This window comes from Cibotium barometz, chromosome 39, assembly GCF_041138505.1.
Source record: "Cibotium barometz isolate CiBa-2024 chromosome 39, ASM4113850v1, whole genome shotgun sequence".
Taxonomy (NCBI): Eukaryota; Viridiplantae; Streptophyta; class Polypodiopsida; order Cyatheales; family Cibotiaceae; genus Cibotium; species Cibotium barometz.
This window is the reverse complement of record NC_141084.1, coordinates 40,550,782-40,563,010: the sequence shown is the minus strand read 5'-3', so window position 1 is coordinate 40,563,010 and position 12,229 is coordinate 40,550,782.

The following is a 12,229-nucleotide window of genomic DNA, read 5'->3' as shown; positions in this document are numbered from 1 at the left end:
TGTAATTTGAGAAAATGTACTCTCCCTCCTCTTTGACTTTTGAAGATCAAGTTTGAACACAACTCTAATGTATTTAAACAAACTAATATTCTTAATTTACATCATGTGCACCGTGATGAGCTCTAGTGCAAAAAAAATGTATTGTGTAGATTGGGGTTGAGAAACTCTACCAGCATAGCATGAATTTCAAGGATGGCATATTAAACTTCAAAACACCTACTCTAATGGATTTGTTCACATATGAAGAATAAACTTTCCATGTGTACATTAAACGTGTTGCAAGATCATGTTTTTCATTTCAAAGACTTGTCCTCCCACATATATCAACACAATATGGACTTAAGTTAGGCCACTACATGTGCACCACGATAAATTTCAATGCATGTGCTATTGCAAACTCAATCTAATATGAGAAACTCTTAAAAATACAAAACAGAAATAGCATTGTATATTAAAACTTGGCATGTATGGCCTAATCAAATCTTTTTATGTGAAGAATAATCCTAAGCACTTTTTCCTTTTTGAGCTTTTAATACTTCCCTTGACACAAAAGATGACAATATATGTAAAGCTATTATACATTATTATTAGAGATAATTTTTAGATTGGAAAATTTTATAAACCACACATACAAAATTTCATGGCATAAAGGGAAACATATTTAGTTTCGAATGAAGAAATCAAGGTCTTTTACTTTCTTTTTATTTGGCATCAAAAGGGTTGAGAAATGCTTACAAGCATAACATGAATTTCAAGAATGGCATATTAAACTTCAAAACACCTACTATAATGGAACTTTTCACATATGAAGAATAAACTTTCCACATGTGTACATTAAACGTGTTTCATGATCATGTTTTTCATCTCAAATATTAAATTACGTGTCCTCCCACAATATGGACTTACATTAGGCACTACAAGTGTGCACCATGAATTCTAATGCATGTGATATTGCAACTTGATCTAATATGAGAAACTCTTATAGATACCAATAATAATAATAGTATTACATATTAAAACTTGATATGTATGGCCTTATCAAATCTTTTTATATGTGAAGAATAATCTCAACACCTTTTTCCTTTTGAGCTTCTAATATCTCCCTTGACACAAAAGATGACAGTATATGTAAGGCTATCATACATTATTATTAGATTTGTGAATATCTCTAAAAAGACGATTTTTGGATTTAGAAATTTTTATAAGGCTATTATACATTATTATTAGATTTGTGTCTATCTCTAAAAAGAAGATTTTTGGATTGGATTCTTTACATGGCATCAAGGGAAAAATATTCTATATGGCATGTGTACAAATTGTATGGCATTAAGGGCAAAATATTTTAATTTGGTATTAAAAGGTTATGAAGAAAAACAAGGCTTCTTACTTTCTTTAGTTTGGCATCAAAAGAATTTGAAGACAATCAAGACTTTTTACTTTCTTTTAATAATGAGGAAACTCTCTCTCTCTCTCTCTCTCTCTCTCTCTCTCACACACACACACACACACACACACACACACACACACACACACACACACACGCACACGCACGCACGCACGCACACAGTTAAATGACAATTTCAATTATGGGTGTGTGATTTCACATTAACTCCATAAGTCTAGTGGTTAGGTGGAAGGCTGAGAAAACTTGGTGGAATCATACACATTTTCTCACATAAGGATTGTTTCAGTTAGACCATAGAGTGTGTTAAGTGTCGTCGAAGACTTCTATGACACTGCGGTCACCACATATTTTTCACATTCATTGGCGTAGGCACTAGAGAATTCATATTTCTCTTATAATGGATTATTTTACATGTGCGATCGCTGTTTGTAGATGAAAGTCGTGCCATGAGATAATAAGGTTAGAGAGATTTTTTAGAATATTTTACTTTTGTAAAAGAAACCTTGTGGAGCAAGCAAGGATTATCCAATTTTTGTAAAAGAAAAGCTTGTGAAGCAAGCAAGGGCTAAAATAGCCATGTAACCTATTTTTGAAGTAATAAAATATATAAATACTTAAGCAGAGATGCTTTTCGCACATGCTCGAGGGGAAGTTAGGAGTCAATCTGGTTTTTCTCTCTCGCGTTTGTATTTTTATGTCTGGCATGCTTTTTGAGGTCCACGGTTGTCCCGTTTCAGTGGTATCAAAGCCCAGGGTACGCTCAGTTAAAAAGGTGTGTGTTTGTTAGAACACTCAAATGGCCCGGGACCAAGGGTCCTATGTGCGAAGGTATACATAGAAATTGTGCAGGTATTAACGCGGTGGCACGAACCTCGAGGATCTGCCAGCAAACATCACACCGTCGAGGCAGAGGCACATGCGCGTCAAAGTGAGCAACATCGATTTCAACACCCGCACAGTCCCTACAGTCGGCGGACAAAACCAATGGCATCGTAGCACCATCAGCCCCACAAATTGGCCCACTGGCTATACAAGGCTGGGCCGACACAAAACACGACCATGGACTTGATATGTGGTGACGGTACAACACAATGACAAGAGGAGTGATGCACTGCGCAAATGTCTCCTAGGAGACAAGAACATAGAGCAAAGAATTTTCTCCTTTATACCCAACTGCCATGCCGTGAAAATAATATATGTGGGATAAAACGATCACTGCATGGCAGCATTTGGTGAGCTGTGGGAGGAGGAGAAGAAGAAAAAGAAGAATAAGAAGAAGGAGGAGAAGGAGGAGGAGGAGGAGGAGAAGGAGGAGAGAGGAGGAGAAGGAGGAAAGAGTAGGAGAAGAAGGAGAAGAAAAAGAAGAGGAAGAAGAAGAAGAAGAAGAAGAAAAAGAAGGAAAAGAGGAGAGAGAAGAAGAAGAAGAAGAAGAATGAGAAGAAGAAGAAGAAGAGAAGAGAGAAGGAAAAGAAGAAGAAGCAAAAGAAGAGGGGAGAGAGAAGAAAGAGAAGAAGAGGAGGATCTAGACATAAGGAAAAGAAGAGAGAAGGAAAAGAAGAAGAAGAGACGGAAGAAAGAAGACGAAAAACAAAAGAGAAAGAAAGAAATAATTATATTTAAAAAAAGCGATTATTGTTATACTCTCATGACCAAAATCGTTTAGAATTTGGATTTAATAACTAAGATGTGCCAATGGATATGCATGGATTCACAACAATTGGGGTAAATTTTTCGATTATGCACCTAGCTCAAGGCCAACGTTATTCTAGGCTGTGTGATTATTTCTTAAGCAGTTTATGTTGTAATCATGAAGACAATAGTCTTGAGTTTATGTATGAGGGTAGACATGTTGTTATGTGTGGTGTAAGCATGGTGTGCAGGTTATTCTGATTATTTCTATCATGGAGCCGCGTTGAGCTTCTGACAATTATCAGCTCGACTTACGTACGATAAGTCCTTATCTTCACCGAATGATTATATTTTTAGCTATTTGCAAAATGTTTTAAATTCTCTATTTTTCTTTACTTTTTTATTTTTTATTCAACAATACATTAAGGTAAGACCTTCTTACTTCTGCATTCTATTTTACATCATCAAGTTTTATTTTATAATTATGATTCAAATATATTTTTACTGCAAGTGAAAATTAATCTTTTCATCATCATCTCGTCTAACATTAAGCTAATTGGATAGATTTAGACTTGTTTAGTTAAACCGTTTCAAAACCTATTAGTCTTGTTCGAAATTAAAGTTTGTGATGTAACATATTCATTTCATTTGATTATCTTTACAATAAATTTTATTTAAGACCTTTTGTAAATTTCAAGGAGAGTTTTTATGCATGAAAAGTAAAAATTCTTGGAGGAACTGGCCCTTCCATCTTGAACTATACTTTATGAATTTTTCACTATTTATTAGAATTATGGTATGGGACATGATATTAATCCTGTGTGAAGTATTCCAATGCATACTTTTCTCTAGATTTGTGTGGGATAATCTATGGTGGTATGGGACACTAGAATTTATTACGCATAAAAGTCATTGATACAATTTCTCTTTTTTATGTATGTAACACATGTGAGGCGTGGCGTGTAAGGAATGTGTGAGTTTGATTGTGAGTGAATCCAATCAACTCTTCAGATTAATTCTTGAGAGGGTGATCCAAGTGTGGTTGTGAGTGATTCTAACCAGTTTGTGACATGTGTGAGATGTGTGGTGTGAGTTTGATCAACTTTGTGAATACGTAGAAAGACATTATGAGTGAATCTAATGTTTGATTTTTGAGTGAATCTGATCAACTCTAAGACACGTGCGACCTCTGTAAAGACATTTTGAGTGAATCCAATGTGGAAATGATTAATGTGTTTAATCACACGTGTGCGCTGATAGTTACAACTAAGTATTCTCAACTGGGAGGACTATCACGAGAGTGAGATTTTTCCTCAGGGGGTTCACTGTAGGTAAACCCTCTGTATCATGTGTGTTCAAGGCCTATTTTAAAAACCCCATATCTGTGGTTTTTTTATGAATAAAATATACCCTTTTTCTATTTAACCTGTGAATACCCCCTTTAAATGGTACCCTTATTTATGTACAAAATGTGTAAAAAAGGGGATTTAAAAAATCCCTTCTATTGAACCCACGTGCTATGCTTACATATTTATGAGTGACCCCCATCTCTCCCCGCGAGGATTTTTCAGAATATTTTGTTTTTGTAAAAGAAAGCTTATGGAGTAAGCAAGGATTTTTAAGAAATTTCACTATCCAATTTTTGTAAAAGAAAAGCTTGTAGAGCAAGCAAGGGCTAAAATAGCCATGTAACTTATTTTCGAAGTAATAAAATGTATAAATACTCAAGCGGGATGCTTTTGGCACACGCTTGGGGGGGGCAGTTGGGACCCACTCTGGTTTTTCTTTCTTGCATTTGTATTTTTATGTTCAGCAAGCTTTTCGAAGTCCACGATTTTTCCATTTCAGTTAGAGTTACTCGCTAGGACAAGGTGTGTAGGCAGTCTTGGATTCACTAAGACCTCATTTTTAATACTGACTAGCCAAGTGTGAACACTATGAGCCAAGTATAAAAGTCAAAGTATAACTCTAAATCCTCATTCTTGTATGCACTCTTGTATGCTCTCAAGTAAAGATAGTGCTCTATTCTTCTCTCAAACCTTGCCTATCTCTTGCTTCATTGCTTGTGTGAGTGTGTGTGAGTTTACTTTGCCTATCACTTGCCTTCAATGCTTGTGTGAGTGTGTGTGTGAGGGAGGGAGTGAGAGAGAGAGCAGTGGCTACAATTAAGGCATAGTGGTGGCGGCCTTGTTGAGCTACATCGGCGTGCTTCTATTGACGTAGCTACCACGAGGAGTCACCGATTCAAGCTTGATTCAAGCAAATGAGATAGAGGTAAGTGTAATTTCCTCACTAATGCATTGCATGTTTCTTATGGCATATTGGGTTTGGGTTGGAGTTTAGGTTTCCCGAGACATGAGGTTTCATTTGTGGGACACCAATCTCTTACAAGCATCTTGCATAACTTGCTTGTTTGAAGTGGGTTTCACTAACAAGGAAACGAATGATTCAATTAACAAAAATCCCCCAAAATCATGTGTTTTTGTTATTTTTTTCATCAATTTCATGTTTTTCATGTTGCTAGTAACTTCTTGTTACTCTTAATCCTTACAATTTCAAGTTTGTTTGGTCAATTTTGTTAATGTTTGTTTAATTTTACACTCTTCTATCAAGAAAATAGAAAAAGCCCCCAAACGGCAAAATTGGGTGAAACAAAACCTGCCATTGCGTCCGCAGCATGGCAGTTAGTGTATTTACATGTGTGTACACAAGAATTGAGCTTTAATTTGATATATGCAGGAAAGGGGTCTACCACATAAAAATTTCTAATTGCTTGTATGTGCGCATTGGGTGCTTGATTCAAAGGAAATTGTAATTGTAACTTTTTGAAAATTTGTGCAAAAAAGGAACACAAAATCACTCCGATGGTTGGGATTTGGAAAAATAAACATCGTGAAATTGACCTCTCACAATTTTGGATTTGCTATTGCAGTCGGAGGTGAATTGATATTGCGTTTTCTGGTTTTTTGCTTAAGGCGTGAGTACCCCTAATTAACTCCTTAGTCCCTAATTAGATCCCACAAGAGCTTCAAGGTCCCATATGTTGCTGCCATGGCGGCTCCCACGACAAACTACAAGGCGCGCAACCTCGGCTCCACGACCGCCGTCAGCTGTGCCATCGGCACCCGCAACTGGGCTGATCCATACGTCTGGTTGCTGCAACTCTTGCCATCAGCGTCTGTGCCACGGCCCCACGTTCACGCACCATCGCTAGGCGTCCGTGCTCTTAGCATGCGCGAGCTGTAGCTTCCGCCATCGCCAGTTCTGCTCGTCGCTTACGCCAACTGCTGCCGTGCACTGACTGCTCCGCGATGAACAACTCAACACCCATAAAGCATTACTATCCAAAAGTGAAGTATCTAGCCCCCAAGGCCTTGTCCAAGTAAAACCTCCTTGGATATCACATGGAACATCCCCAAGAAGTGTGTGAGGCATGTACTCATCTTCTTCAATGCGGAGATAACACCTTAGCATTTCTTTGACACAGAAGCACTAGAGGCTGACACACGAGTGCACGAATGGAGAAAGAAACTGTAGATCCTTGAAATATATATTTCAGCAACAAAGATAGCAAATCAGCACATTTATCCAATGGAAAACCCTAGTTGAATCCAACACAAAGATCAACACATATACTATAGACAAAGAAATTATAGTGTGGCTAGCATAATGCCAATAATTTGGCTCACAAAGGAAGGTCTAAGAGCTGCGTATGGACTTCGTTAGCATCCTTCTCAATGCAGAGACAGTGGCGCAATAAATCCCTTGATGCCCATCCCATTCCTCCACAACCTGCAAAGACATTGATCGCACTGAATCCTGTGGCTCAGTGAAGGTGCGCAGTAAACCACCTAGCATAGCAAAATACAATATTCATATCTCTCACATGCTACATATCAAGATCACGATAATGATGTTAAGGTTATAAAAACACTATAGTGGAATCCGCTCACCTATGTATGTTCTCGGATCTCTCAGAACCTCACCAAACATAAGATCTACGTTGAAGCATGCGTTGTGTCGTTCCACGATGACTCTCTCAAAACACTACTTTAAGCTGAAAATAATTGTTTGTCTATCTCTTCTCTAGCTTCTCAATTCATATTTGGGACTGGGTATCCCTCTTGCCAAAAGAGAGCCAGGAGCAAGCTTCTCACTTGGAACACATATCCATCAACAAAATTCTACAACACATAGTTAATAGGAAAGAAAGTAATAATGGGAGTTTCCATGTTACCTGTTCCCCATCCTCAAGCACATATCCTCGGTCCACCATCAACATATATGTCCGATGATGTAAATCAAATCCTAGGGATGGTAATATATAAGAAGGAATTGGTCTGTCAAGCTACATGTAATGTACCATCCCTCACCAGGAGTGTAGTTAGCCGTGAACTTCGAAACCTATAGGAAAACAACCCTCTTAATGATGACTCTACATAAATAGAGTAGTGATTGAAGACATTCCATGTAAACATTATTCTTATCTGAAACTTAGAGATCACAATTAAAGACATTCCATTCCATAACGTCATTTGAATCCAATAGCTCGACTTGCAAACCTATCGGAAAGTTAGCCCATACTAGGTTCACTACCTCTCGACTAGGTGAGCCATTGTATGATAGGTCCTTTGCATCCACCTTGTCCAAGAAGTCATATATCCTAAAAGACACATTCATTTGATAACTTACATGTATTATTATCAAGACAATAATTGGTGTGCAAACATGCAATTCTTACATGTCATATTCTCTATCTGCTACTAGTATAGACAAGTCTCCTGCAATAAGCACATATATGTATGTACACAATTGCACACCTGCTTCAAGACACAGAATCAAATCATGAATGCGATAAAGTAACAAGCCTTACTAATACTTTATAAATCAAGTATTCATAACTGTTGACCTTGTAATCTTTCCACTTTTACTTGCAAAGTCTAAGTTTTTTTTTTGTACGACGCTCTCTACAAGAAGATGAAGCTACATACAAGTACAAATACTTCAATAACTAGTTGTAGGAGACCATAGCATGGAAACATAAATCATAACATTTTCTACTTACTCTTTTCTTCATTGCAGATCCCTTCTCATGAAGTTGGGGCTCGTTCTCCCCTATTATAGTCTCCTCATTAATTTGCTCATGATCTACATTTGTTAATCCCATTTTGGATTAACAAATATGCTCCTCCATTTGAGGAAATTAATAAGTGTCATGCAAAAGGCACTATAAAAGTTGTACATTATGAGATATTGGCAACCCAAGGCCTTAGTTAAGTAAGTTTTGGGCGTCCAAGTGTAAATAAGGGCCAATTGTATATAAGACATTTTCTCATAATGAATGGACACAATCTCCCTTTATGCTATGAGAGTTCTTGCTTTTGTCTTGAGAGAGAGATTGAGAGAGAGCATTCTAGCACATGTGCCTTCTTGATACTTGTATGTTGTATGCTTGTATGGAGAAGTGAGAGAGAGTTATTGCCTTTGTGTGGTGGTGTGAGCGACTTTACGGTGACAGCGTGGAGGTGGTGGAGCTTCTCAAGTGGGCTTGGAGACCTTAAGGGACACAAGTTCGAAGCATTGGTAGGTGCCCTACGACAGCTGTGTTCTATTTCTCTTTCCAAAGGTGAATGCATTAAGTTCCTTCTTGTGGTGTGGCATCGCTGCCCTGAGGAAACACCTTTGTTTCTTCCATCCTCTTTGAGTTTCAGCTCCTATTACATAAGTTTCATCATTGCCTTTGCATTCTGGTAGTGCATTGTATATGGAATTAACGGATAAGATTTGAGTGGAAGTAAAAAGTTATGAGAAATTGGTTGTTTTTGTTGTGTAGTTGTGTAGTGGCCTTGGAAGAAAGCTCCACTGTTTTTTCTAGTCAGTTTTGATGTTTGTATCACCAGAATCGTTAAGGTGAATGAGTAAGGTGATATTCTCTTTTTCTTTCCTTGCAAAAACTTACAAAAATTGTAAAAATAAGGAGCCATTGGTTGTGTCTTAAACTCATATTACATTCTTTATGCGTGGCACAATCATTTTGGAAGCATCTGGATAGGTATTTTACACCCAAACTCATCTCAGTCGACGTGGGAATTCTCCATGTGAAACTGCAGGAGACCAGTTCATAACATTAACTACTCTCGGCAATCTCATGGCATGAAACGCTCCCGACATCATCGCCGCAATTAGCACCGCAATTCACAGAATTACCTTGCTAAACATAGGTAGCCTTATCTCCTGACACCTCTGACACCACGGGTCTGAAAAAATTAAGAACCGTGAACTAGTAGAAAATGTTTCACAACGTGAACAATTTAACCATGAACTAGCAGAAAACGTTTCACGACGTGAACGATTTATATTTCACGACGTGAATGATTTAGAGCATTTCACGACGTGAACCGATTTCATTTCACAGTGTGAACCGATTTCCTTTCACGACATGAACTATTTCTGTAGTTTCATGCCTTAACCAGATCTAGCTCATGAACTTGGTATTGTCAGATTAAGGTTAAGGAAGTTCTTGAGACCAATAAAAATTATAACAGGGTAACATGGATTTTTGAGTCCGAAGAAAAATTTTTGAACACGTGAAAGTGTAGAAAATTGTTCACGATGTGAATGGTTTTCTGACTTTTCATGCCGTGAACTGTTGTCTACAATCTCACGGCCTCAGAAAACAAGTCGAGTATCTTACCAGAATTTAATTAGGATAGAAAAATAGCTTATCAAATCATATTCACATGCACTTGAGGTCTGGAAAGCTCATCGGAGAACGACCTCACTTCTGACGATAGTGCATCAAATCACCCAGGATCTTCCTATCAAAAGAGTGTTAGTTCAGGCCACTCAGTAAAAAGCACTCAATTGAGTGTCTTAAGGAATCAAACCATCCGCGAGGCTAGTAGTGAAGAATCCATGGAAGAAGGGTTGCGATACTTTAGGTTTGGGGAGGAAGAGAAGAAACCACCCTCCCCTACCAAATCCAGCGGTATCATTGATATAGCCCTGGGGATTTTTGGTCTCCAAACCAGCAAAACGATGAAGAGGCGTAATCTGCGGGCACAGGTCCGTCAACCAGTGCTCGACTTGGTCCAAGGAAAGAATTATCTATCCAACCTTCAAATTCTAGGATGTCAAAGACTGGCACCCCTGAATGAGAAGAGACATGGAAAGCGCAGCCAGGACAGGTCAAGTATTCTTTCCCAATCTCAGAGGAAGTAGAATTAGATCTGAAAAGGATTGAAGTAGAATGGCAGCTCTATGAGAATTGAGCTTAAGGAAACAAGAGCTCGATACTTGAAGGGCTAGGGCCGAACAAAAGGAAATGGGGAGTGTGAACTTACTTCAATCACGTGGCAAAGAGCCGGAAATAGTCATGGTCAGGAGGGAGTGAGGGAGAAATTCCAAACTTAAAGCCCATCAATGTGAAGAGCAAAGAGCAAAGAGCGAAGGAAGGGTTTGTAACCCTGGATGAAGGGGATAATGTACCAAGAGGAACAGGTGAAGTGGAAGACCGCTTGTATACCGACATCGAGCAGATGATCAATCATCCCACGTTCTTACAAGACATGGAGCTCTTAATTCTACAAAGGCATACGGAGGCGACTTGTAAGATTCCTGTTTGTGCATTTTAAAAGAAATATTTTTATTTACTCCATGTACATATTCACCTATGAATATGCATGGATATCATTGATATTAATTATTGAAATTAATTTCTATGCATAGAAAGATGCATACTGGAAATCTTTTTATTATAAAAGTGTTGTTTTCATTGAATTTAAATTTTATGCATAGAAAGATGCATATTGGAAATTTTTTATTATTAAAGTGTTATTTTCATTGAATTTAATTTATATGCATGGAAAGATGCATAATGGAATTTTTTATTATAAAAGTGTTGTTTTTATTGAATTTAATTTCTATGCATAGAAAGATGCATAATGAAAAATTTTATTATAAAAGTATTGTTTTCATTAAAATTGGTTTTATGCATAGAAAGATGCATAAAAGATTTATTTTTATTTCAAAAGTGTTATTCTCATTAAAATTTATTTTATGCATAGAAAGATGCATAAAGGATTTATTTCTCTTTCAAAAGTGTTATTCTCATTAAAATTGATTTTATGCATAGAAAGATGCATAAAGGATTTATTTCTCTTTCAAAAGTGTTGTTCTCATTAAAATTGATTTTATGCATTGAAAGATGCATAAAGGATTTATTTCTCTTTCAAAAGTGTTATTCTCATTAAAATTGATTTTATGCCTAGAAAGATGCATAAAGGATTTATTTTTATTTCAAAAGTGTTATTTTCCTTAAAATTGAATTTATGCATAAAAGGATTTTTATAAAAGTGTTATCCCCCACTGAAGTTGATTTACATAAATAGATGTGTAAAGAATATTTATATCAAAAATTAGAATTCTCTTAAATTCTATGAATAGATGTAACGAGATGTGATGAGAATCAGATAAGTGTGAATGAATGGATGGGTGGTTGTGAGGTGAATAGATGTGATGAGATGTGATGTGATGTGAATCAGATAGATGTGAATGGATGGATGTGATGTGAATAGAGGTGATGAGATGTGAGGTGAATAGATGTGATGTGAATCTGATAGATGTGAATGGATGGATGGATGTGATGTGAATAGAGGTGATGAGATGTGATGTGAGGTGAATAGATGTGACGAGATGTGATGTGAATCAGATAGATGTGAATGGATGGATGTGATGTGAATAGAGGTGAATGGATGGATGTGATGTGAATTAGATAGATGTGAATGGATAGATGTGATGTGAATAGAAGTGATGAGATGTGAGGTGATGAGATGTGATGAGATGTGAGGTGAATAGATGTGACGTGAATCAGATAGATGTGAGGTGAATAGATGCGATGTGAATCAGATAGATGTGAATAGATGGATGTGATGTGAATAGAGGTGATGAGATGTGAGGTGAATAGATGTGATGAGATGTGAATAGATGTGATGAGATGTGTTGTGAATCAGATAGATGTGAATGGATGGATGTGATGTGAATAGAGGTGATGAGATGCGAGGTGAATAGATGTGATGAGATATGAATAGATGTGATGTGAATCAGATAGATGGGTGGTTGTGATGTGAATAGAGGTGATGAGATGTTAGATGAGTAGATGTGATAAGATGTGATGTGAATCAGATAGATGAATGA